The sequence below is a fragment of the Schistocerca nitens genome, chromosome 8, assembly GCF_023898315.1.
Source record: "Schistocerca nitens isolate TAMUIC-IGC-003100 chromosome 8, iqSchNite1.1, whole genome shotgun sequence".
In the NCBI taxonomy this organism is placed as follows: Eukaryota; Metazoa; Arthropoda; class Insecta; order Orthoptera; family Acrididae; genus Schistocerca; species Schistocerca nitens.
In genome coordinates this window covers 426,721,384-426,746,051 of record NC_064621.1, presented here as the reverse complement: position 1 = coordinate 426,746,051, position 24,668 = coordinate 426,721,384, and positions in this window count along the sequence as shown.

The following is a 24,668-nucleotide window of genomic DNA, read 5'->3' as shown; positions in this document are numbered from 1 at the left end:
CTAATACTGATAATATGGCTCTGTAATGTTCCTTAAAATGTTTCTTCAGTGTATGATTATTTTTGTATTGCTGCAGTTAATATTAATGACTTAGGTGTATGATCAATATTCTCAATAAATACTGCATTGCACAATACAAAAAATGCTGTTTTTTAGTTCAATCAACACATAGTTGCCTTATATTAATATTTTCCCCTAAATAAATTTAGTGAAAACTAGATCTGTCTAGTTTAGTTAGAACTCGTTCTCACTAGTTGAAACTAGTTGATACTGACAGCCTTAGTTACAACTAGAATTTACTGCTGGTCAAAAGCGAAAGTCAGTTAAAACTAGTTTTAACTAGGCAAAACGCGTTTTGACGAAGTGGCTCATTATAAACTAGTTTTAACTAGTAAGAACGCGTTCTAACTAAAAATGGGTTTTGACTGTAACATATACATACATTTGCCGTATTGGATGGTATGGTATAGGGAACATCATGAAAGTGATACGATACGGTGTGGCGGAATAACAACACTTTATCTTACTAAGATTCACGCAGTAGCAAGACAAGTCCGTGTTAAAAGAAAGCACAGACAATACTGTCTCGCCAGACAGGTGGTCGAAGACTGTATATTTTTAAGAGAAATCACTTGTCAGCAGTATTACTTTGCATACAGGTCTCACAGAACCGCTACCCATCCCATCCCTCGCCCCCCCCCCCCCCTGCCGCATCCCCGATAGTGAGGAGCGCTGGAAGGAACAAGGTGAAGTTCCTGACGCACTGCATGGAGTTGAAATTCTTACAGGTATGCGGGCGGGCGTAGCGTGCAGCTCAAACCGGAAGGTTGCGGAGCGATAGGAGGTACTGGCAAGGCGCTGAGGTCAGTTTGCGATGAATCATCCTCATTCGATGTCGTTACTGTGATGGCGGAGTGGGCAATTCAAGGGATGGTAATAGTTAGGAAGCGGTCGGAGGACAGGTGTGACAAGATGGTGCTGTATCACCGTCGGGAGGTTTGCAAGTAAGACCGGGTGAAGCGGCGACTGACAGACCCGTCCTAGGTGTGACGTTCGAGGTGGCTGCCTTCGGCTACGAGGAGATTGTCTATTAATTTAACATTCAAGTCGTTGGGTTGAAAACTGTTGGTGTTCGTAGAGACAATGAAATCGGCACAGTGCGTTGTCAGAGAGATCAGCTTGGGTCGATAAGTCAGCAGTGGACAAAGTGTCCGGAAGTGCCCAACCTGGTTTCAAGTGATTAAGGATACCATGGTGGGTTTTCCGTTGAGCAGGATGTCGAAGGTGTGTGCGCCGCGTTGCAGGCTCGTGCAGGCTAGTGTAAGAGAACTGGAGAGCAGGTCGAATTTTATCGTTCCGGACCAGTATATGAGTGCAATGTGCGAGCGATCTGTGGATGAAAATCTTAGGGGTACTGTGAGGAACAATGTGTTCTTTAACTCTCGTAACGAGAGCAGGAGGTCCAGTGGTATCCGTTGATGGTACCTGAAACAGTACCTCCGTGGCACACGTGGTGGTGGCAGCGTTTTCGGATTCAGTTCTCGGAATTCCCCAAATATCGGCATTTTTTCCCCAAATTTCTGAAATGTACCTACTCTTATAACTATTATGTATTATAATTGTAGGAAGCTTCGAGAGCTGGAATTGTGTGTTAAACGTCAACGAATTATTGCGCATATCATAAAATCATAGTACGTAGGCAAAAATTCTTAATTTCTAAGTAAAAACAGTAGCCTGAGCAGAAAAATGAAAAATCTGCTCCATGGGTGTCACACTTGCTTTCTTCGTGCATTTATGCTATAATACTGATTTACCATTAGCGCACCATCTATATTCTCACTTTGTAACTCACCTCTACTCACAAAACTATTGTGAAAACATCAGATCCGTACCTGTGTCTTTTATTTTCACCCCTTGAAGGCTCTTAACTGCCGATCTGTCATTATCTTAAATTTAATTATAATAAATCGTACTAATATCGACACGTTTTCGAGAAATCCTCAATATCGGAAACAGCATATATTCATAGGACATACGTTGTATTTAAAACCGAAATCTCCTCAGAAGTCGATATGATAGGAGATATACCTTCCAAACGGTAGAAATTGGGTATGTAGACGTCGTTGTGATGTCATGGAGTGCTATCGCCATGATGTGCCTAACGTCTCGCACAAAATGAAAGATGCATCGATTGATCTGTAAAGAGAGGAACACATAGTAAATATCTGGAAAAGTAAGTAAGAGTTGTTTGAACGAAATATCACTGATCGCATAACCAGTAAGGCAAGGCAGATAAAATACTTCGCCAGTTTCCCCAGTACCGAGATTCTCTTCCTCAAAAACGTTCCCCTAATTTGCCGTTTGCTCAAAGGTCATCAAAAAAAATTCTCCCCCAAAAATGCGAAGAAGAACACCCAAATCTGGACTCTCTGGCTGATGATGTCAAAGGCACACGATAAGTCTGCAGTAAGACACCATTGTTCGGCACTGGTATTGTTTGTCGATTCACTGTACTGACGAGTTCACTGCCTCTTTTTAGTAGAGCACTTCGTTGGTAGATTGGCTGTGGAGCACTGCACGACGCAGCATTGCATTCATGGGCGATTATTGCGAACAGTCAAGCACATAGGCAGCATCTTAGCTACATTTTTGTTGGGTGATATCCAGGTGAGGGGATATTTGACGTAAATCTCGGTCGTCGCTGCTCACCATTGTAGGCCTGCTCTTTAGAAGGACCAATATAATAGAGAAACGACACGGTGCGATGGCATAACGTCACTTTATTTTCACTATATTCACACAGTAGCAAGACACGTCCACATTAGTAGCAACGATAGACCATACCCTCTCCCCAAGTTGTCGGGTCAAAGATTGTGCACTGTGAACGAAAATCACTTGTCAGCGACGTTACTTTGAATGTAGTTCTCACACATAACCTACATAAACATACATAAAGATAGATTAAAATAGACTACTGGCCATTAGAATTGCTACACCAAGAAGAAATGCAGATGATAAACGGGTATTCACTGGACAAATATACTAGGCCTGACATGTGATTACATTTTCAAGCAATTTGGGTGCATAGATCCTAAGAAATCAGTACCCATAACAACCACCTCTGGCAGTAATAACGGCCTTAATACGCCTGGGCATTGAGTCAAACAGAGCTTTAATGGCGTGTAAGGTACAGCTGCCCATGCAGCTTCAACACGGTACCACAGTTCATCAAGGGTAGTGACTGGCGTATTGTGATGAGCCAGTTGCTCGGCCACCATTGACCAGACGTTTTCAGTTGGTGAGAGATCTAGAGAATGTGCTGGCCAGGGCAGCAGTCGAACATTTACTGTATTCAGAAAGGCCCGTACAGGACGAGAAACATGCAGTCGTGAATTATCCTGCTGAAACGTAGGGTTTCGCGGGGATCGAATGAAGGGTAGAGCCACGGGTCGTAACACATCTGAAATGTAACGTCCCCTGTTCAAAGTGCCGACAATGCGAACAAGAGGTGACCGACACGTGTAATCAATGGCACCCCATACCATCACGCCGGGTGATACGCCAGTATGGCGATGACAAATACACGCTTCCAATGTGCGTTCACCGCGATGTCGCCAAACACGGATGCGACTATCATGATGCTGTAAACACAACCTGGATTCATCCGAAAAAATGACGTTTTGCCATTCGTGCACCCAGGTTCGTCGTTGACTACACCATCGCTGGCGCTCCCGTCTGCGATGCAGCGTCAAGGGTAGCCGCAGCCATGGTCTCCGAGCTCATAGTCCATGCTGCTGCAAACGTCGTCGAACTGTTCGTGCAGATGGTTGTTGTCTTGCAAACGTCACCATCTGTTGATCGATCGAGACATGGCTGCACGATCCGCTACAGCCCTGCGGATAAGATGCCTGTCATCGCGACTGCTAGTGATACGAGGCCGTTGGAATCCAGCACGGCGTTTCGTATTACCCTCCTGAACCCACCGATTCCACATTCTGCTAACAGTCATTGGATCTCTACCAACTCGCGCAGCAATGTCGTGATAAGAAAAACCGCAATCGCGATAGGCTACAATCCAACCTTCATCAAAGTCGGAAACGTGATGGTACGGAATTCTCCTCCTCACACGAGGCATCACGACAACGTTTCACCAGGCAACGCCGGTTAACTGTTGTTTGTGTATGAAAAATTGTGTATTGACCATTAGACCCAGAAGAAGGCCACTGCAACCGTGGCCGAAACGTTGGTTTTTCTGCAGCAGTAGTAGTTTTTTATATTATGAAGCGGTACCATACCCAGAAAACTTTTATGCCGTATGAGAAATCGGTTGGAAACTTCCCTCATGTCAGCACGTTGTAGGTGTCGCCACCGGCGCCAACCTTGTATGAATTCTCTGAAAAGCTAATCATTTGCATATCACAGCATCTTATTCCTGTCGATTAAATTTTGTGTTTGTAGCACGTCATCTTCGGGGTGTAGCAATTTTAATGGCCTGTAGTGTATAAACATACGTTTACCCAAGAGTGCATGCTTGATTATAAATACTTTGAGTTATGATTTCTTTCATTTTTGTTGTTGGCTGTGTCATTCGTCTTAAGTACATGTTGGCGGTAGTTCTCACAAATATGATTTAAAAATTGAGCCTCAGAATAATTAAACCGTGTTTCATTATCTTTTAAGTTTACAATAATTATTTTCTGGTTTATGACTGTGCCATGTATTAGAGTGCTCAATTAGTTTCTTATGAGGAATTGTCTCTACTTAGGCCTGACACCTGTCCGGAGACCTGTAGAAAAACGTCCTTCAAAATCCACAACGGAGCGGTATCCGGCATCGTAGTCTGGCCAGTTCACATAATGGGTCTTGGTATGGTTTGACACTGGGTGGGGCCGGCCGCGGTGGTCTAGCGGTTCTAGGCGCTCAGTCCGGAGACGCGCGACTGCTACGGTCGCAGGTTCGAATCCTGCCTCGGGCATGGATGTGTGTGATGTCCTTAGGTTAGTTAGGTTTAAGTAGTTCTAAGTTCTAGGGGACTGATGACCACAGATGTTAAGTCCCATAGTGCTCAGAGCCATTTGAACCACTTTTTGACACTGGGTGGGCGGGACAATTCGATAACAGCACATGGCGTTGCAGGTGCCTTTATCAGCAGGAAGTTGGATCAGCTTTACCAGATGTACCTCACTGCCATATACCGTACATGCAAAAGATAGTACAAGAAAAACATCAGCATTTTGTCATACAAGCTGTCAGATCGGTAGGTTTTTAGGGACTTATAGTCACTCGTCTGGCATGGTTAGATACATATGTAGGCATAAGTAGTGGCAACACAAATAAATAATACCAACTGCTTAATAAACATGACTAGCCAAACAAATATGCATTTCATACTTCTAGCGTCAACGTAGGATGGATACGTTACCGACAAGGCGTCCGTAAATTGTCACAACTGAACAAGCAATGTGCTTTGAAAGATTCACAGCAGTTGAAGGTTTAACTGCCATCAGGGACGTAGACATTTCAAAACATATCATGGCCATTTTCAACAGCACTGCAGGATGTGCACTAACAGTTCATATCTTGCAGTCATTTTCTGCCTAATGCTAGCGACCACCGGATAAACACAATGCAGATACGCCGCAGGAGCAGCCAACGGACAGCACATCACGTAGATTGTTGGATACTGTTAGATTTTTACCAGCCTATATATGACGCGGACACGCACGCCAACGTTACATGGCAAGTGATTAAATTCGTGGCATCTAAGTGCACAGCCAAGTATGCTCTTCGACAGACTCTTCATAGCACAACCCCATACGGTGAACCAAGTCGTTGAAATAAAGTGCGCCTTACTTTCACATTTTACTGGCGATACAAATAACATCTGTAAGCCCGCGTGACGTGAGTTAACATTATGGCCCCCGATACACGGTTGTCAGATTAACGATCCACCCCCAAACGCAAGCATGAGGAGTTACATGTTTATGTAAAAAACTCTTGTAGGTCAGCCCTAACCGAGATATGTAAATAATCTTGAATAAAATCAGACTTAAATCATACATCTTGGCATACGAATTATTCTTTTTGTGAACACAAAGACTCACACTAGCTGTCTTGCTAAATGTTTGCAAGTTGGACTCGGACAGTCATTACTTTCGCTATGGCGAAGCTAGTGGTCGTTCATAGGCAAACACAACACTTAGTCTATTCTCGAAAATTCATGAAGAAATACAGGCAAAATCACGTCCAATCAGGAGAAGAGATCATACTAACTGCAGTTGATCAGGGTTGCACGCCCATAACAGCTACGATTAATGGAACCATCGGGCACTCCTGTATCCTACTTTTGACGTACATGTCACCTGTGACAGGTCTTGCTAAACAAGCTGCTAACTGGGGCCCATAACTATACTATATAAACATTCCTCCTTCCTGTGTAGCAAATGAGAATATCTTGCTGACTAACACAAATCATATACAAAGAAAACATAAATTATACTACAAGTAACATGAATTTAAGATAAAAGTCGTTGATACCCCAAAGTCGTGACCCTGATCTCCTTAGAGACGGAGGGTGTTTCCGACAAGGGGATGGAATAAAACGAGAAACTCATGGGCTTATAAGGTACGACATTTATTCTACACTCATGGCAATTGACTGCGCCAGGTTTTCTTCGGAGATATCACCGTATTTGGCTCCTGTGCGAATTGGCTCGCTACTGCTTGTCATAATGACTTGATTCGATTAACTCGTCGAAGAACGGGTGTTGTAGTGTTTATGGAGCTAAGAGCGCAGCGGCGTGTGTGTGCGTGGTTGGTTTCCGCAAAGTGTACTCGTAACTGTGGACATAATCAGCAGCGGCCTTCGACAGTACCTAGAAACTTCACTTTCAACGTACGATCCCCGAAACGCAAAACAAAGGTTCCGGCTGAGAAGTCTACCACTGCGCTCTTCTACACAAGGAAATCGACACTAAGGATGTAATTCGGAACAAGGCCGTCGGCCATGAGGAAAATTTCGCTCTAAGAACAGAGTGTGAAATCAAACGCCTTTAAGCTGTCTAATTTACAAACTGTTATTTTATCGGGCTACCAGTTTCGGCGATATATTAAGCCATCTTCAGGCCCCATGACCGACTTGTATGACGATTCCAACCACGGCTCCTATCAAAATAGGGGCCAGCATTCAAAGAATGGTATCTGTAAATTTCTGCTTGACATTGCGATCACTTCAAACATTATCTGCCGACTGTCAAGGTGCTTAAGAGCCTTACTACGCGTACCTGAGGCACCAAGGCTTCTAAAAGCCTTAACAGGTAGGTTTCGCACCCCATATAATTCTAATATCTGTTAAAATAATCTGGTAGAGATCAATGTCATGCCCGCTTCTGCACCACCAGATTTGGTTCCTTCAGGGTTTTTAGTGTGAAGGCCAATTTCTTTCCCAAGAACTCTACTTGAGGACATGTTTCACCAATGGCTAGGAAGTCACCGTGCAGATCAGTTCTGGCATTATATCGTAACATGTTAATTTCCACATCTCCGCCCCTCACATATCCCTTGAGTAATACAATATGGCGAACTTGTCTGGTTAGGTGTCGGAGCCTGGCTATCAAAGGGCTCACACCGCCCTTGGCTCTGTTCGTTGTTTCTATTCTGCTTATGAAAACCGGGGTGGTAGCGCTCACTGCGCCTGTTATTACTGTTACACCAACATCAATTATTTTGTATCCTACTGTTTCTTTCATTTTCGTTGGTGTCTCGTCACTCAGTGCGCTAGTCATTTAGCGGTGCTGGACCGTTCCGTTCACGTGAATTATCCACAGCGTATAAATATCTATGGAGTGAGCATTCGGGTGCAAAGAACGAGAATTCTGTCCTCAACATCTCCTGCAGCTCGGTCACGTGATTTTGGGACGGCGCATTTTAGCCCGTATAGCACATAGCGTATCTTGAGTGTTATTACTTCGCTGATACATGTAGATCACCTTCAGATGCACCCTGAAACTTTTTCTACGTGTTTTAGAAACGTCTTAACAGTTTATATCAGGAACTGAAATTGGCTTAAAAATGAGTAAAGTAATCAATCGTATTGTGTCTTTTCGGTATATTATCATTGCTCTTATTCCACTTTATTTGCACTTTTTCGGGAACGGGGTAGGGTGCCATAGCCAAAAATAGGCTTTCTGCGTTTTCTGTTCCACTTATTGATATAATCGAATCTCTTTTATAATTAATTACGTTGCAGTGACACTCTAGATGGCGCGGAACTGTCACGAAAAAGCAACGCATTTCAAACTATGACATTGTTACAGTAAATAGGGTGTGTGATTTACACCATCTGCTTTTCCATTATTATATTCAATTTTTCTTTATATATCCCTCTGCTTTTTATGCATAAGAAAAATAACCACAACTTTTTTCGCCATCTCATCAGAAGAGTAAAACCATATACTATACAGAAAAAATAAAAAATACAAGATCAATGCTCGAATTTTGGCGTAATCAAAGAAGTGACAGACAACAATTTTTTTTTTACTTTGTTATTGCACTGACTCATATTGTCGAATCTGTCCTCATTAATTCCGTTACAGCGATACTGTATAGGGAACTATCTTCTGCAGAAATACTTAGATATGCGAAAGAGTTTGAGAAGCTGCGTAAATTGGAGGAAAATAATTACACTGTCATGTATAAATTTAACATAGTATCAATATGTACACATTCACTGGCAGTCTATTCAGACACACTTGCAAACCTATCTTTAGCACATGGCCAGAAAATGGCAGATATTATCGCAACAGTATAAAACTTTATAATATCATGTGTCGATATTTCTCAACATGTAAAACGGCTCATATCACATACTTCTCTTTACATCCGTAGCAACGACAGTATTGCACCTTAGCATTTACTAAACTAAAATGTTTAGAAACACGTATAAAACATGGTGAAAAAGTGTAATATTGAAGTTTCGTTGTAAAACTTTACAAAGGACTGTCGGTAAAATCTAAGACGGCAGAACAGCTAAATTGGGAATAAATATTTCACATGATATGCTTTTTTTTGTTCTTTTTGTTAAATCATGGGGCTAGGGGAAGCGGGGCGGATGGCTGTAGACAAGTGATCAATTTTTATTGTGAAAAGTAATAACACATTTACTCTTAATCATACACTCATAGGTGTTGCCAACATCTGCGCCTGGGCCGCCCACTGTAAACTTTAAACATTGTTTCGCTATTACAGCAGATCGCAGACAAGCCGCGTCGTCCCCAAAACACTTGAATAATCGGGTTCGATGTTGAGAACATGCGCATTAGGCTACTATCACTTAACAGATGTACATACTCAATGAAATTATCGTGCGACCGTTTACCATTGTCTTTGTTTCCGCCGGCCAGTGTGGCCGAGCGGTTCTAGGCGCTTCAGTCTGGAACCGCGCGACCGCTACGGTCGCAGGTTCGAATCCTGCCTCGGGCATGGATGTGTGTGATGTCGGTAGGTTAGTTAGGTTTAAGTAGTTCTAAGTTCTAGGGGACTGATGAGCTCAGATGTTAAGTACCATAGTGCTCAGTGCCATTTGATCTTTGCTTCCGTGCAAAGGATGGCTGCCGTGCATGACGCGCGACTATTGCTTTCGGCGCTGCGTCGGTCTTCCTCCACCAAGGTGATTGTGTCGATCATTAGCGTCATGATTCGGAACCGTCACCAGCTTTCCCCAAAGATGAAGGGGTAGTCATCCCTTCAAAATCGTTAGAACGTCTGTGGGTCCCATGTCTTAGTCAAAATACATGGTTTTATTCGAATATTTTACTCAGTAAGCCTGCAAAGTGCCTTGTTTAGATTGGTACCAGGATTAAACACCTCTACCCTTAGTCATCCTTGTTTGCCTTTGAACGAATGCCAAGCATTTTCGAAATCATTGTCCTTTAGATATTATTTTGGACGTTTCGGTTGCCCGTAAGGTAGTTCCAATAAGTATGAAGCCTGAAACCAATTTAAACTTCTGTGTGTCATTCCAGCAGTTTGGAATGACATTTGAATGACGTTATGTAAACAATCGGGTCAGTATAGCGACATACTGGCGAGAAAGTGCCAAATTGTCCCTGTCGGAGCATGTTTTACTCTATGAAATATGTATACAGGTATGACACTGCCCCATAACATGATGTTTGGGGGGTAGATTCTGCTTTACTGTGTCCACTATCTGTGCACGCCGTCGTGATTATTACGCGTTATGTGGTTGCTTGCGCTAGATACGTCACCTGCGTCAAACATACATGTGCCAGCGTCTAGTAGTTTGAGATCATTTTTAAAGCCGGTAAATTTATGGTACATATACATAGTTTCCTCACCAAATTGGTACACGTTGTGATGTAACCCACCGAATGCTTCGTATTCCCTTTTCGTGACTTCGGAAACGCGGGCTTTCATATCATGTAAATCATGATGCAGTGTCATTCCGGCTTCGGTGTTGATTCATTTTCTTTGGTCTTCATTCCACTGAGCAGTGTTATCATTATACACTTGTCCCGTTGTGGCGAACGTTGCTTCAATAGTTTATTCACTTTGTTTATTCATTGAAGAAACGTGCTCAGTTATTATTACGTTTATCTGTTTGTCGTTTCCGATTGAAATTTCATATGCCCATTGAGATAACTCCGTAACAGTTTTTGCCGGCCGGAGTTGCCGAGCGGTTCTAGGCGCTACAGTCTGGAACCGTGCGACCGCTACTGTCGCAGGTTCGAGTCCTGCCTCGGGCATGGATGTGTGTGATATCCTTAGGTTAGTTAGGTTTAAGTAATTCTAAGTTCTAGGGGACTGATGACAGCAGTTAAGTCCCATAGTGTTCAGAGCCATTTGAACCTTAACAGTTTCGCTGTTTTCCTCTTGCTCAGCCACTAACTGATCGGGATTTCCCCATTTTAGAATCGACTGTACTGATCTTTTGATGTTTTCTAGTATAGAATCGTTCTAATTTACGATTTCCGCTGTAGAATCTATCGTATTTTCTTTTTTTCGCGTAGAATCTACCGTATCCACTTTTTCAGCTATAGAATCTATTGCAATTCCTTTGGTTATAATGTAAGTCACGACACCTACTGCTGATTCTAGTTCTGCTATCACATCGTTCATTTTACACTCTGTAGTTAATACCATCACCCGTTCTGGCAGTGTTTGTGGTTCGGATGTTAATGAATTCACGTCATGTGACCTAAACCCAGAGAAGCTCCGTAAATTCATCATGGAAGGTAGAATAATAACTGAACCACGAAATAATTTTCTTTGTTGGTCCATCATGGCCAGGGAACATCGACTGGTAAGTAATTGTCAGTGTCAATAAAATTCATCAACAGCCGTTAATTTTAAGATATTATTTTATTTAATTCTGAAAGCAACCAGCTTCGGCATTTCATTGTGCCATCTCCAAACCCCATACGCTTCTATCTTCGTTTATACGGATAGAAGCATATGGGGCCTGAAGATGGCATAATGAAATGCCGAAACTGGTTGCTTACAGAATATAATAAAATAATGTCTTAGAGTATACGGCTGATGGTGAGTTTTATTGACACTGACAAAATGAAATTATTACGTTAAATGCCCTTGGGTGCTGGCAATAATTAGTAATGTTAGATGCTTCAGCCCTGGTCGTAATCGTTAATTGTGTACAACAAAGTCTGATCAATTGAACAAACACCTCGTAGCAACGACGCTGATACCCGAGGGCAACGTGAGGCCGCCTCCCACCCCTCCCAGCCCCCCCCCCCCCTACACACACACCCCCTACCTCCTTAATTCTTAGGCAACGGAAAAAATAAAGTGTAGCCGTATGTTTTTCTTTCAAGAAAAGATTCAGAAGTCAATATTACGAATGTTTACAACCAGACCGTTGCTGAAACTTTTTTTTATGGCAACACACGAAGGTTGCCCAGAAAGTAATGCACCGCATTTTTTTTTCTTCAACAATTCTGTATTGAACATAATGAGAACTACATACACGAAAGTAAGGTGTTTTATCTACATACCCTATTTTTTCACGTAGTTCCATCTCGTTCTATGGCCTTCCTCCAGCACCAAACAAGGGCGCGTATGCCCTGTCGCTACCAATACTTGTCCTGGTGGCGGAGCCAGTGCTTCACTGTGTACATCACCTCCTCGTCGTCCTCAATATGTCTTCTCGACTCGGAATGTGTCTGTTCTCGCGAATGGCATCATATCGCTGCCACATGTCAGGTGTGACAGCCGATCGCTGCAAATCGTTGAGCTGCGCCGAACCGACTTCTGATGACCTCACCCTCCGTGCCCAGAGACTAGCTGTACTTCAGTCGGGAGCAGATGTTCCACAGACTTTGCACACCAGTTTGTGAATATTCCCCATAGTTTATTTCTCTGCAGTGAGAAATTCAATGATGGCGCTTTGCTTGTAACGTACATCACCAACAGACACCATTTTTAAACTCTCCTGCAGCTACGCTATTTCTCAGAAGTGACGGAAACTTGGAGCGCTCACTCATGAGACTTCAAATAATACACACGTAACTTTTAGCATTCGTATCATTGATTTCGGCTCAGAAGAAAAATGCAGTGAATTACTTTGTGGGCCACCCTCGTTCAAGTCGCCATTCGTCTTCCAAAATATTAAAAATACTACATAACCCGACCCCTAGGCGCCCCTTGCTTTGTAAACTATGGTATGGACGCCCTTTCGTTATACCGCTACGGAAAACAATGCTACTTTAACTCTATGTGTAGAAAATAAGTTAATTAAAAATCACAGGAAAATATAAAACACTATCACGAAGAAAATTCGACGTGATACCGTTGTTTCTGTCTATTAATGTAGCTAAAACCGAATGTCTACTGAAATTAATCAGTTGAAAAAAATATCGGTCAACTTGTGTGCCTAATCCTGGTCAATTTCTATCTCGATGTGGTTATTGCCTGTTTGCTTTTGTACTTTTTGTTTTTGTTCCAAGTCCTCGTGCGGATCTAAGTTGTACATGCAACAAAATTTACAAGACATGGATCAGTTATTGGCTCCGCAGTTAAATAGGTTTAAGACAAATAGCTAAATTTACAATAATATCTCAAACTGTTCAGCTGGTCCGACGGACTCTCAGTCCTTTGGTCCTTTACGTGCATCGCCTCTCTCGTATCTCGTTGAACATTACGTTTGTGATTTAATGATTGCATATTATATCAGATTTGAAGTCCCTAAGACTGTTGAAATTATGAGGAAATTACGTAGTACGAGAACAACTTAGTTTCTTCAGAACCTGGTCACTGTCCGACAGCTTATTCTGCGAACACGGGAATCTGAGGAGATTGGGAGTGACTTAAATGATTAAGAGAAAGATTCCTTTGCCTTTTTGGTTTTTGTTCTTCTTCTTTCAAGCATTATAAATTGTCGGTTGCCAATATGCACTCATATGCGCTAGTTTTATGTCCTAAATACGTTAGAAACCTCAGTAGTAATTACGTTTCCACGACGTGGGGGCTGCGCTTATTACAAGACGCGTCAATGTGCTAGGTATAATTATCCAGAGCTAATATCCGATGATGTCCACTCGTTCGCGGAGAGGAAGACAGTTGCCCGATGAGAGAGTAAGGTGAAAGTACCTCGCTGTAATTCAAAGTATCGCAGTTAGCTGCGTATTAAATTATATCGTAATAAAGATATTTCCCCTACACGGTAGTTCTTAAAGTAAACATGCGATGTAACAGAATACGCATATAATATCCACACTGGCAGTTTTGTAGCGCTATCTGGCTTACATGCGCGAGGCTACACCGGGGAAGGTGGACATGTAGCGCTGGCCTCAACCAAATCCCCGCCATGGCCGAAGAGCTGCCGGTCCGTAGATTGAATCCCTGCTGATAGAGGACACTGCGCCAGGCCAGTGAAACGGCCACTCCGCAATAAAGCCAGCGCATCGGCTAGACGCTTCGTTAGGGGCGCGCTTGTTACGTCGGTTTTATCTTTGCAAAACGAATTTTCCGATTGTACCTGTCATGCAGCGTACATGGGCAAGTGCGACCGTGCCTCCGTCCAAATCTCTTTAGGCGTGTGTGTGTGTGTGTGTGTGTGTGTTAGTATGTAAAGGGGCCCTCTCGCGTTTTTGCGCGTCGGTCAGATGCAGTGGTGAAGAAGGCTAGTCCAATATTCTAATCTCAAATAAGATGACTTCACCTTTAAACAACTGTTAGGGGCAGCTGATGAGAAACAGAGTGATAGCATGTAAAATATGGTAAGCGATGTGCTTCATTCATATTGGTCGATATTGCACAATAAACCGAGATACTGCAGGCCTGTCTCTAATTCTAGATTATCATTAATGACAACTTTATCATGATTTTTAGGTTTAGACAGTGGTAAATGCCAAAAACATGACTGATAGTAATAGATTTATAGTAGCTGCGTGGTGTTTCGTGCCAGAAATACGCCTTTCTGCTATGACTTGTACAAATCCGAGGATCATGTGGATAACTACGACTCAGATAACGATATTGATTCATTCTTCAACGCAAGTTGGTGGTAATCAGGTAAATGTGGATAATTCTTGAAGCAAGGAAATAATATTAGGTTGCTGGGTGTAAAATAACAACCACTACCAGTCACAATAGAAGGTGATTTTATTTCAGACACTAAAGGTTTCGGGCTCGTGTCCATCTTCAGGTGGTTTACATTCACGTACATGTTTCCACGCTCAGTGTTGGAGATCAGTGTTTTACTAAAAATCAAATAGTGTGATTATGACTAAATAGACACAAATGAAACATTTGGAAGTGGCTAAGCGACAAAAGTTGTAAAATTTTATAGTATTTACTTATACCTGGTGTATCGATATCGTTTCCATTATTACATTATTTTTACAAAAATATTTCGTTTTTTACATGTTAACTTCATGCGTGTTAAATAAAATATCCTTCTACTGTGGCTGGTAACGGATATTATTCTAAACCCTATAAAGGAAAGGTCACGGAATACAAATGCATCCATTATGGACAAAATACATTTAATATTAAGTTGTGTCGCTTACTATCGTTTACAGTTCAATGGCAGAAATGATAAGGCCTGTTTACGTGCTTTAGTAGGGTGACAACCAAATTAAATTTATATTGTACTGACGCATACATTAATTTTTGTGGTTATAATTCTTCATTATTTAAAAAATCGGTAATGCAAATCTTGGAATCATAAACTGAAACATTAGGACCTCTTAAATCGGTAGTTTTGAGAGATTTGGCATTAACTGTTCGACATCTCCCCCCACAAAGAAACAGTGGCACGCCAGTGGTACCTAAGATCCGTAGTAAAGCGTGTTGAACACACACTGGCGTATTTTCTAAGATAAAATATTGTATAATAATTTAAAAATTATATCATTTAAAAAATTTTTCGTTACTCTAGAAATATTTGAAATAACCGCACATTTGAATAAAAATCTGACAATGGGTGTATTGAAACTTCTCAGTTATGATTTTTTGTGGAAAATTCACTATGTTATTTCTCAAATGAACCATCTGGTCTTTTCCCACTGTTTAAAAAAAAAAATGGCTCTGAGCACTATGGGACTTAACTTCTGAGGTCATCAGTCCCCTAGAACTAAGAACTACTTTAACCTAACTAACCTAAGGACATCACACATCCATTTCCGAGGCAGGATTCGAACCTGCGACCGTAGCGGTCGCGCGGTTCCAGACTTTAGCGCCTAGAACCGCTCGGCCAGTCTGGCCGGCTATGTACCCCATTAATCTGTAGGTCCAAAATCCGATGGCTGGAAAATATGTAGAATAACCCTAAGTCAGGTCATAATAGACATGGTACTAGAGAACTAAAGACTCTTCTTGTGAATTCCACCACAGGATTTTGTAGTCTAAGGGGGGAGGGCAGGGAGATAGAGCCGTTCCAGCTGCTACTGACTTCCTGCCCATTTATCTTTGACTATATATGTAACTAAGGTTTGGATGTCACCCCCTCAGTGACCACACGTAGCATATTACGGCACAGTCAAGTGGTGTGAGAGGCAGGTATTCTGAGGAGGAGGAGGAGATTAGTGTTTAACGTCCCGTCGACAACGAGGTCATTAGAGACGGAGCGCAAGCTCGGGTGAGGGAAGGATGGGGAAGGAAATCGGCCGTGCCCTTTCAAAGGAACCATGCCGGCATTTGCCTGAAGCGATTTAGGGAAATCACGGAAAACCTAAATCAGGATGGCCGGAGACGGGATTGAACCGTCGTCCTCCCGAGTGCGAGTCCAGTGTGCTAACCACTGCGCCACCTCGCTCGGTAGGCATTCTGAGCTTTGGCAACAAACAGCCAACCACTCTAACACACACCGACTGACTTCAAGTATTCCTACTGCTACCCAAAGTTTCTTTTCCCTATGTTAGTCTGTACAACATTTGTGACTGCCCTTTTCTGGGATGTTTACTCCTCCACTGAAGTGCCAACTTTGGTATTCCCCATTGCAGTATCCACACCGTCAGCGAACTTCAAATACGTCTCACTGTTCCTCATCATTTCCATATCACAATTCCTTCAGCACTCATTCTTCTGTGCGATTCTCTTAAACTTAAGTTTACTCTTCGTCATTACTCATTAAGAGCTGAGTCTATATCTGCTACTGGGTACAACTTACAATACAGTATTTAAGTTGAGAATGTCTAACCAAGCTGTAATCATACCATGTCTCTTTGTCTTTCGCAAGTATACCTACTTCTCTTCTGATTCTTGGAACCGAGCGAGGTGGCGCAGTGGTTAGCACACTGGACTCTCATTCGGGAGGACGACGGTTCAATCCCGTCTCCGGCCATCCTGATTTAGGTTTCCTGTGATTTCCCTAAATCGCTTCAGGCAAATGCCTGGATGGTTCCTTAAAAAAAAAAAAGGGCACGGCCGATTTCCTTCCCCATCCTTCCCTCACCCGAGCTTGCGCTCCGTCTCTAATGACCTCGTTGTCGACGGGACGTTAAACACTAATATCCTCCTCCTCCTGATTCTTGAAAAGTGTATCTTCTTAAAGTTATTGTAGAGCTCATTAGTCTTTCTTCTTTGTAACGCCCACTGACAAGCCCAATAACTCTTTCTTCTGTTCCTTCCCCTATAACCGACTCCAGTCCCTCATGATATTTAGATTTTTATCTCCCGCTGCATACTGAATTACCCGTTTAGTGTCCTCATACATTTTCTCTATTTTTTTCTCATATGCTTGCGATGTCTTTATGTAAAGAGGGTGCCAACGTTGGTTTACTGTCGAGTCTTATGAGAACAACTCTGTCACTTAAATTGGTTCAAATGACTCTGAGCACTATGGGACTCAACTGCTGAGGTCATTAGTGCCCTAGAACTTAGAACTAGTTAAACCTAACTAACCTAAGGACATAACAAACATCCACGGCCGAGGCAGGATTGGAACCTGCGACCGTAGCGGTCTTGCGGTTCCAGACTGCAGCGCCTTTAACCGCACGGCCACTTCGGCCGGCTCTGTCACTTAAATGTTCACAATAGCTGACTCTCTGCCCTAGTTTCCTATTCATAACGAATCATTCTCCCATTACATCGTTTCCTGCTGCTGTTGATATTACCCTATATCCGTCTCAGCAGAAATCCTTATTTCTTTTCATTTCACTTTAATAATTAACAGCCTCAGTGGCACTGTTTGCCTAGAATTTACCTAGGTTTCAGTCGGGATAACCCAACCTTCTTCAGAATATCAGTAACTACCGTCTTCACATAGTGGACATCTTCAAGTTAAAACTATAAATCCATAAATTATCGTCAGACTATAAAACTTACCTGGAACTGCCTCGGCCCCACTTCGCGACCGCCATGCGGCAGCCACGAGTGCTGTACAGTTCCAGTATAGCACTCATGGCTGCCGCATGGCGGTCGCGAAGTGGGCCGAGGCAGTTCCAGGATGGTTTTATGGTCTGACGATAATTTATGGATTTATAGTTTTAACTTTAAAATAAAAATTAATATTTACACAGTTGCTGACAGGGCCGCGAAATGTTGAAGATATTTATATTCCATATTTTATCGTGGTCATCTACCATTCAGCAATAGCCTCTTTAGGAACCGAATGGGTCACTAATCCGTAATCTTTCACATGTTTTACTATTACTGAAGAGAAATGTAAGATATGTAACAGCTTCGACTATTGGCAGAAACACAGGATACTCCTACAAATAGTGGAGAGACTAATCTTCCAGGAAGACTGAAGAAGAGTGGAACTAATCAATTAAACAGCTGTCATATAGAAATAAGTATCTGATGGGAATATTTTTTCATGTCACACAGTGAGCCGACTCATCAGATTCGGCTACTGTTGCTGATACTGTTTAGCTGTCTAATAGTACTTTATGAGTCAGAAGGTTGGATGGGCATGAGCATCAAAACTTCACCGATGACATCTGGATATGTCAACGTATGCCAACTCTTACAAATACCAAGCAGGACCCACTGGCATAGACTACAATACTGTGGATCAGTGAATCCGAGATCTATACAAAAAGCTGCCGAAAATTACCAGCAGACGGCTATTATGGGCATTCGGTACTTCACACGGTCTCGGGTCTTGCTAGGTAGAATTGTACATTGGAAACAATAGGGGATACAGTTTATCAGACAAATTACCTGGAGTGTTCCATGACAGCATATCGCCACAGAATTCACCTTAGCTGGGGACGCCACCACTAGTTTCAAGTAGCTTCACACGTTCCTTAATTTGGCTAACTACACGTCATTTTGTACACGTAATCGTAAATAATATATTCAGTTTTACTGAATGAGATAACATTGTATTGATTAATAATTTGATTTTGATTTTCACTTGAAATTAAACTCGTTTCGTTTATCAATACATGTAATTTTCTGACACTCTTAGTTTTATTGTCAAATGTTGAACATGGGTTCCCGTTATACGACCCTAATGGTCTAGTGAAGAATTTCAGTAAGACTACAAGTAAAGGAGAAACAGAATCTGTGTGGGAGACTGATAATTTACTTGACAGTTGCGCTTACATAATTATTCCGTTCCGCTTCTCTTGGCTTGTTACTACACTTTAGCATACGAACTCGAACCTCATTTCTTTCCATATTTTTCGCTGTTGCAGTACAGTATCTTTGTCTTCTAACGGAGGGCGCTGTATGTTCATATTTATCTGTACGGATTTCTAGTTGATTTTGTTTCATTGCATAGGAGACTAATTTGGTTTGTATTTCTGCGTCTTTCTACTGCTCTTTCCCAGCACAACTAACATTACAGTTTATTTCACAGTTATCTCTGCAGAAAGAAGACGCTAAGTTACCATGTGTGGTAATACGAGAACTTGCTGAAAATAGATGCTTCTGAATTTTTGATGTGGAAACTCTTCAAGCTTTTTAAATAAAACAAATGTTATTGAGTTTCTACATCTTTCTTCTCCATGTGTACGTATCTGCAGTCCTCTGCCGCTATAGGTCTCCGAATTGTGGAGTGTAACATAGTGGTGTGTAACGTAACTATCTCGATGCGCGAGAAACAGCCTACTGTAGTCGAGTTTCGAATTCGAAGAGTTCGTCCACACATGGAGTGCCCTTTGCTTGAGCAACACAATCCCATGCCACACATGAGAACTTCGATACCTACAGCGATCCGATGCCTTTGGTTCACTGTCACCGATCTTTCTTCAAACGGTTCCGTCTTGGTCCCTTCCGATTATCATCTGTTACCAAAACAAGAAAACACCATCAAGGACTTGATGTTGACAGTGACGAAGCGGTGCCAGCAGAGGCTAATTTGTAGCTCCGTCAAAATAGTCGGGCATTCTTGGGGAGAAATGTGTTTGTCCTCAGGATGAGTACTCTGACAAATAAATACGCAGACATGAAGAATAATAATGTTAATATCGGTTACTTTATTTACCTACAAGGTTTAAGAGTTCCCACGTAAAAAATTCGCAAGCCTTGCTTTTCAGCACACGGGCCCATGTAATAGAAGCTGAGATTCTTTCTCTTGTTTATTTTTGAAGTAATTTTGAGACTCATCGCTAGCTTCACTCTTTGATTTCCATTACAATTTCAAGAAATTTTGCTTGCAGCGGTACGTCACATAAATGGACATTTGGAGGAAGGGAAAAGAAGTTTTTGCTATGGTACGTGTGAATTACAAATTATTTCAATACTGTGTACGTGTGCGCGATGTATAAGAAAGATTAAAAAAGTTAAATAATACCACCAAAATCACAAACGGTCATGTGATATAAAAATAAAAGGACATTCTTTTTATCTGTGTAACGTAAATGAACATGACCAGAGACTATTGCTTTACTGAAAGCGCTCCTGTTTTTGTTTCGTCTAGAGGTAGGCCGCCATTGTAACGCTGGATAATATTTCATGCAAGTTTGGTTGTAATTTAGTAAAATCTACTTATAATTGTATTATTGACTTAGTTGTCACGTCTCATGATCGCATCCATTAATTTTCATTAACCAAGTTTTTACAAAAACTTCGTAGAGCAGGGAGCTCATCTCCCCTAGTAGGATTTAGTCGGCCATTATTATTTAATTAAAATTTCATGTCATAATATTAAATGTAGATGTGAGAGGTTTCTCTACCTTGATCTTACAATAGTCTCAGAGTTAACAGAGTAAAAATAGATTTCGTTTATCAATATTTAGAATACTGAATGAGTTCAGTATGTTTCGAGTTCGGCCGTTTAACGGCAGATGAGATTTTCTCCAGTTTTGCCTTGCAAATAATGAATAAGAAATACTGAAAAGCATTGCATTCCGCAATATCTCAGTTAATCTTTTTGTAGTTTGGTACATAAATAACCAGTAGCCCCTGAGACCTATATTAATAATTACAGTTTTCGTAAGAATACGCATATTTTATTTTCTAAATAGCAGCGCTCACGCGAACTATTAGAAGGCGGTGAGTCGGGCGTTGTGTTTAAAAAATATTATATCATACGTACTTCGGGGCAGCCGATGTCCGTACGAGTGTCTCATGCTAGCCCACAATATTTAAAGCCACCCCAACCAAAATAATAAAATATAATTATAAAATAAAAATATATGTTTATCCCGTGATAAAGGGATCCACACCCATATATATACACTCCTGGAAATTGAAATAAGAACACCGTGAATTCATTGTCCCAGGAAGGGGAAACTTTATTGACACATTCCTGGGGTCAGATACATCACATGATCACACTGACAGAACCACAGGCACATAGACACAGGCAACAGAGCATGCACAATGTCGGCACTAGTACAGTGTATATCCACCTTTCGCAGCAATGCAGGCTGCTATTCTCCCATGGAGACGATCGTAGAGATGCTGGATGTAGTCCTGTGGAACGGCTTGCCATGCCATTTCCACCTGGCGCCTCAGTTGGACCAGCGTTCGTGCTGGACGTGCAGATCGCGTGAGACGACGCTTCATCCAGTCCAAAACATGCTCAATGGGGGACAGATCCGGAGATCTTGCTGGCCAGGGTAGTTGACTTACACCTTCTAGAGCACGTTGGGTGGCACGGGATACATGAGGACGTGCATTGTCCTGTTGGAACAGCAAGTTCCCTTGCCGGTCTAGGAATGGTAGAACGATGGGTTCGATGACGGTTTGGATGTACCATGCACTATTCAGTGTCCCCTCGACGATCACCAGTGGTGTACGGCCAGTGTAGGAGATCGCTCCCCACACCATGATGCCGGGTGTTGGCCCTGTGTGCCTCGGTCGTATGCAGTCCTGATTGTGGCGCTCACCTGCACGGCGCCAAACACGCATACGACCATCATTGGCACCAAGGCAGAAGCGACTCTCATCGCTGAAGACGACACGTCTCCATTCGTCCCTCCATTCACGCCTGTCGCGACACCACTGGAGGCGGGCTGCACGATGTTGGGGCGTGAGCGGAAGACGGCCTAACGGTGTGCGGGACCGTAGCCCAGCTTCATGGAGACGGTTGCGAATGGTCCTCGCCGATACCCCAGGAGCAACAGTGTCCCTAATTTGCTGGGAAGTGGCGGTGCGGTCCCCTACGGCACTGCGTAGGATCCTACGGTCTTGGCGTGCATCCGTGCGTCGCTGCGGTCCGGTCCCAGGTCGACGGGCACGTGCACCTTCCGCCGACCACTGGCGACAACATCGATGTACTGTGGAGACCTCACGCCCCACGTGTTGAGCAATTCGGCGGTACGTCCACCCGGCCTCCCGCATGCCCACTATACGCCCTCGCTCAAAGTCCGTCAACGGCACATACGGTTCACGTCCACGCTGTCGCGGCATGCTAACAGTGTTAAAGACTGCGATGGAGCTCCGTATGCCATGGCAAACTGGCTGACACTGACGGCGGCGGTGCACAAATGCTGCGCAGCTAGCGCCATTCGACGGCCAACACCGCGGTTCCTGGTGTGTCCGCTGTGCCGTGCGTGTGATCATTGCTTGTACAGCCCTCTCGCAGTGTCCGGAGCAAGTATGGTGGGTCTGACACACCGGTGTCAATGTGTTCTTTTTTCCATTTCCAGGAGTGTGTATATATATATATATATATATATATATATATATATATATATATATATATATATATATATATATATATAGCTACACCGTGATACGCTGTTTTTTTCAGTATGTAGCTTCTTGGATGTGGTAATTCGGGCTTGAGTTTAAAAGCCTGGAAAAGAGATTAAAGGTACTTTCTGATGGGTTGTGAAACCTAATTTTACTCCAAGGAGTATAATACCCTGCCTCAGGGATTTTAAGCAAATTATCGACGTGAATTGCAGCCAAGGCTGAATGAGTATTTTCTGTACATATTCTGTAACCAGAGTGTCTCCAAGAATTCGCAAATAAATTTTGCTTGGGTGATTGCTGATGTTCCATCCGGCTCTGAATAGCAGCTTAACGATTGACGAAAAGTTAAAAGCTCTAGCAGTTGGCTCAGTAATGCTTTAGCGACAGTCGGCGAATTTCCCATGACTATGAAAAACTCGCAGTCGTCAGGACGTAAAAATACTGCTGCTCTCTCCAAAATATTCAGGGGACGACTCCACTACCGATAGGCGATTGACTTTAATAACTCCGATGCAGCCAATTCGGTGACATTAGGTTGGGGAAAACGAAGAGCATGAAGGCTCACAGAGTGGGAACGAAAATGAGGGCACACGAGAAACGGACCGGAACGAGGCGCTCTGAAAGTGATGCGACTGCGACGCGTTAACGGGAGGCGGTGAAAGAACAGTTTGCAGTAGCATTCACCTGGTCTGTCAGCACATAGAAAAAAGATTTCTCACGCTTTCCATCATACGACGAACGGATATTAATCAATCTTTTTCAAACTTAACACTCCAAGTACTTTGGATAACGCATCCACACTGTAAAAATTTCAAATCAATAGCTCAAGTGCATTCGGAGCTATAGATCTTTATCTAAAACATTTAATAACTGGGATGGCATTCTGAAACCGAGTTAGGGCCTGTAATGCAGCTATTATAGTATCAACTGAAAGTACAACCAAGGGGACAGATTCGTATGTTCCAATTTTTTGGAATTTTCTTTAATTTTATTACCACAGATTTCTGACGTAATTACAAGAGCTTTCGAAAAATATTTCTTCATCGTGTTTTGGTTGTGTGAATGTTCTGAGGAGATGGAGAGTGAATGGGGGACTTACGTAAAGTTAGGATGTGATATTTTACTAAAACTATGTAAACGTATGCGTGATAAAGTTGTTGTCAACAGGGAAATTTGTGACTTATGTTCCAGTGAATCTGATTTTGTTAAAAGGCAACCAGAAGGAGCGTTGAGTATTAAATTTATTAGTCATTTATTATGTGGGAAAGAATGGTGTTTTGCTTCCATTAAATTTTATTTAGTTTCGAAATTACGAGATTTCTATTCTAAAACACTTGTGGTAATCTGATTGGCTGACATCAGAAATAACGCGGGTGTAGAAGTACTCAAGATGATCTGCTTGCCGGCCGGAGTGGACGAGCGGTTCTAGGCGCTACAGTCTGGAACCGCGCAACCACTACGGTCGCAGGTTCGAATCCTCCATGGAGCATGGATGTGTGTGATGCCCTTAGGTTAGTTAGGTTTAAGTAGTTCTAAGTTCTAGGGGACTGATGACCTCGGAAGTTAAGTCCCATAGTGCTCAGAGCCATTTGAACCATTTGATTTGCTTGGCCGCTTAACATACTAGGTAACAGGAATTCAGTCTATCCCGGTTATTCGAGTAGGGCTTTGTGCCTGAGATCTGTGAGTCGAGGTAGTAGCTCGGGAGCCGTCGTCCGGTAAACACCTATGTTGTATCGCGCTGATCAGATTTGTACGAAAATAAAGAAATTCGCACGTTTCATCGGTTCTCCTATCGCTGGCGAAAAATTACTGAAGTATTGAGTGTTATGTGAAAGTTTGAGCTCTGCAAGTGGGTTATTTTATGAGATACTCATGTGTGAACCTTTCATGCTGTACATAATCTGCTTGTGGCGTGTTTCGTGCAGATTACGAGGCATTATGGAGAGCACGCCTTTACAAGAAGCCTACTGAACGATCGAATGTATTAACTCGCAAGCAGTCGTGGGTCAGTCTCTGCTCAGGATGTTTAAAATATAGGGTTCAAAAAATGGTTCAAATGGCTCTAAGCACTATGGGACTTTAACATCTGTGGT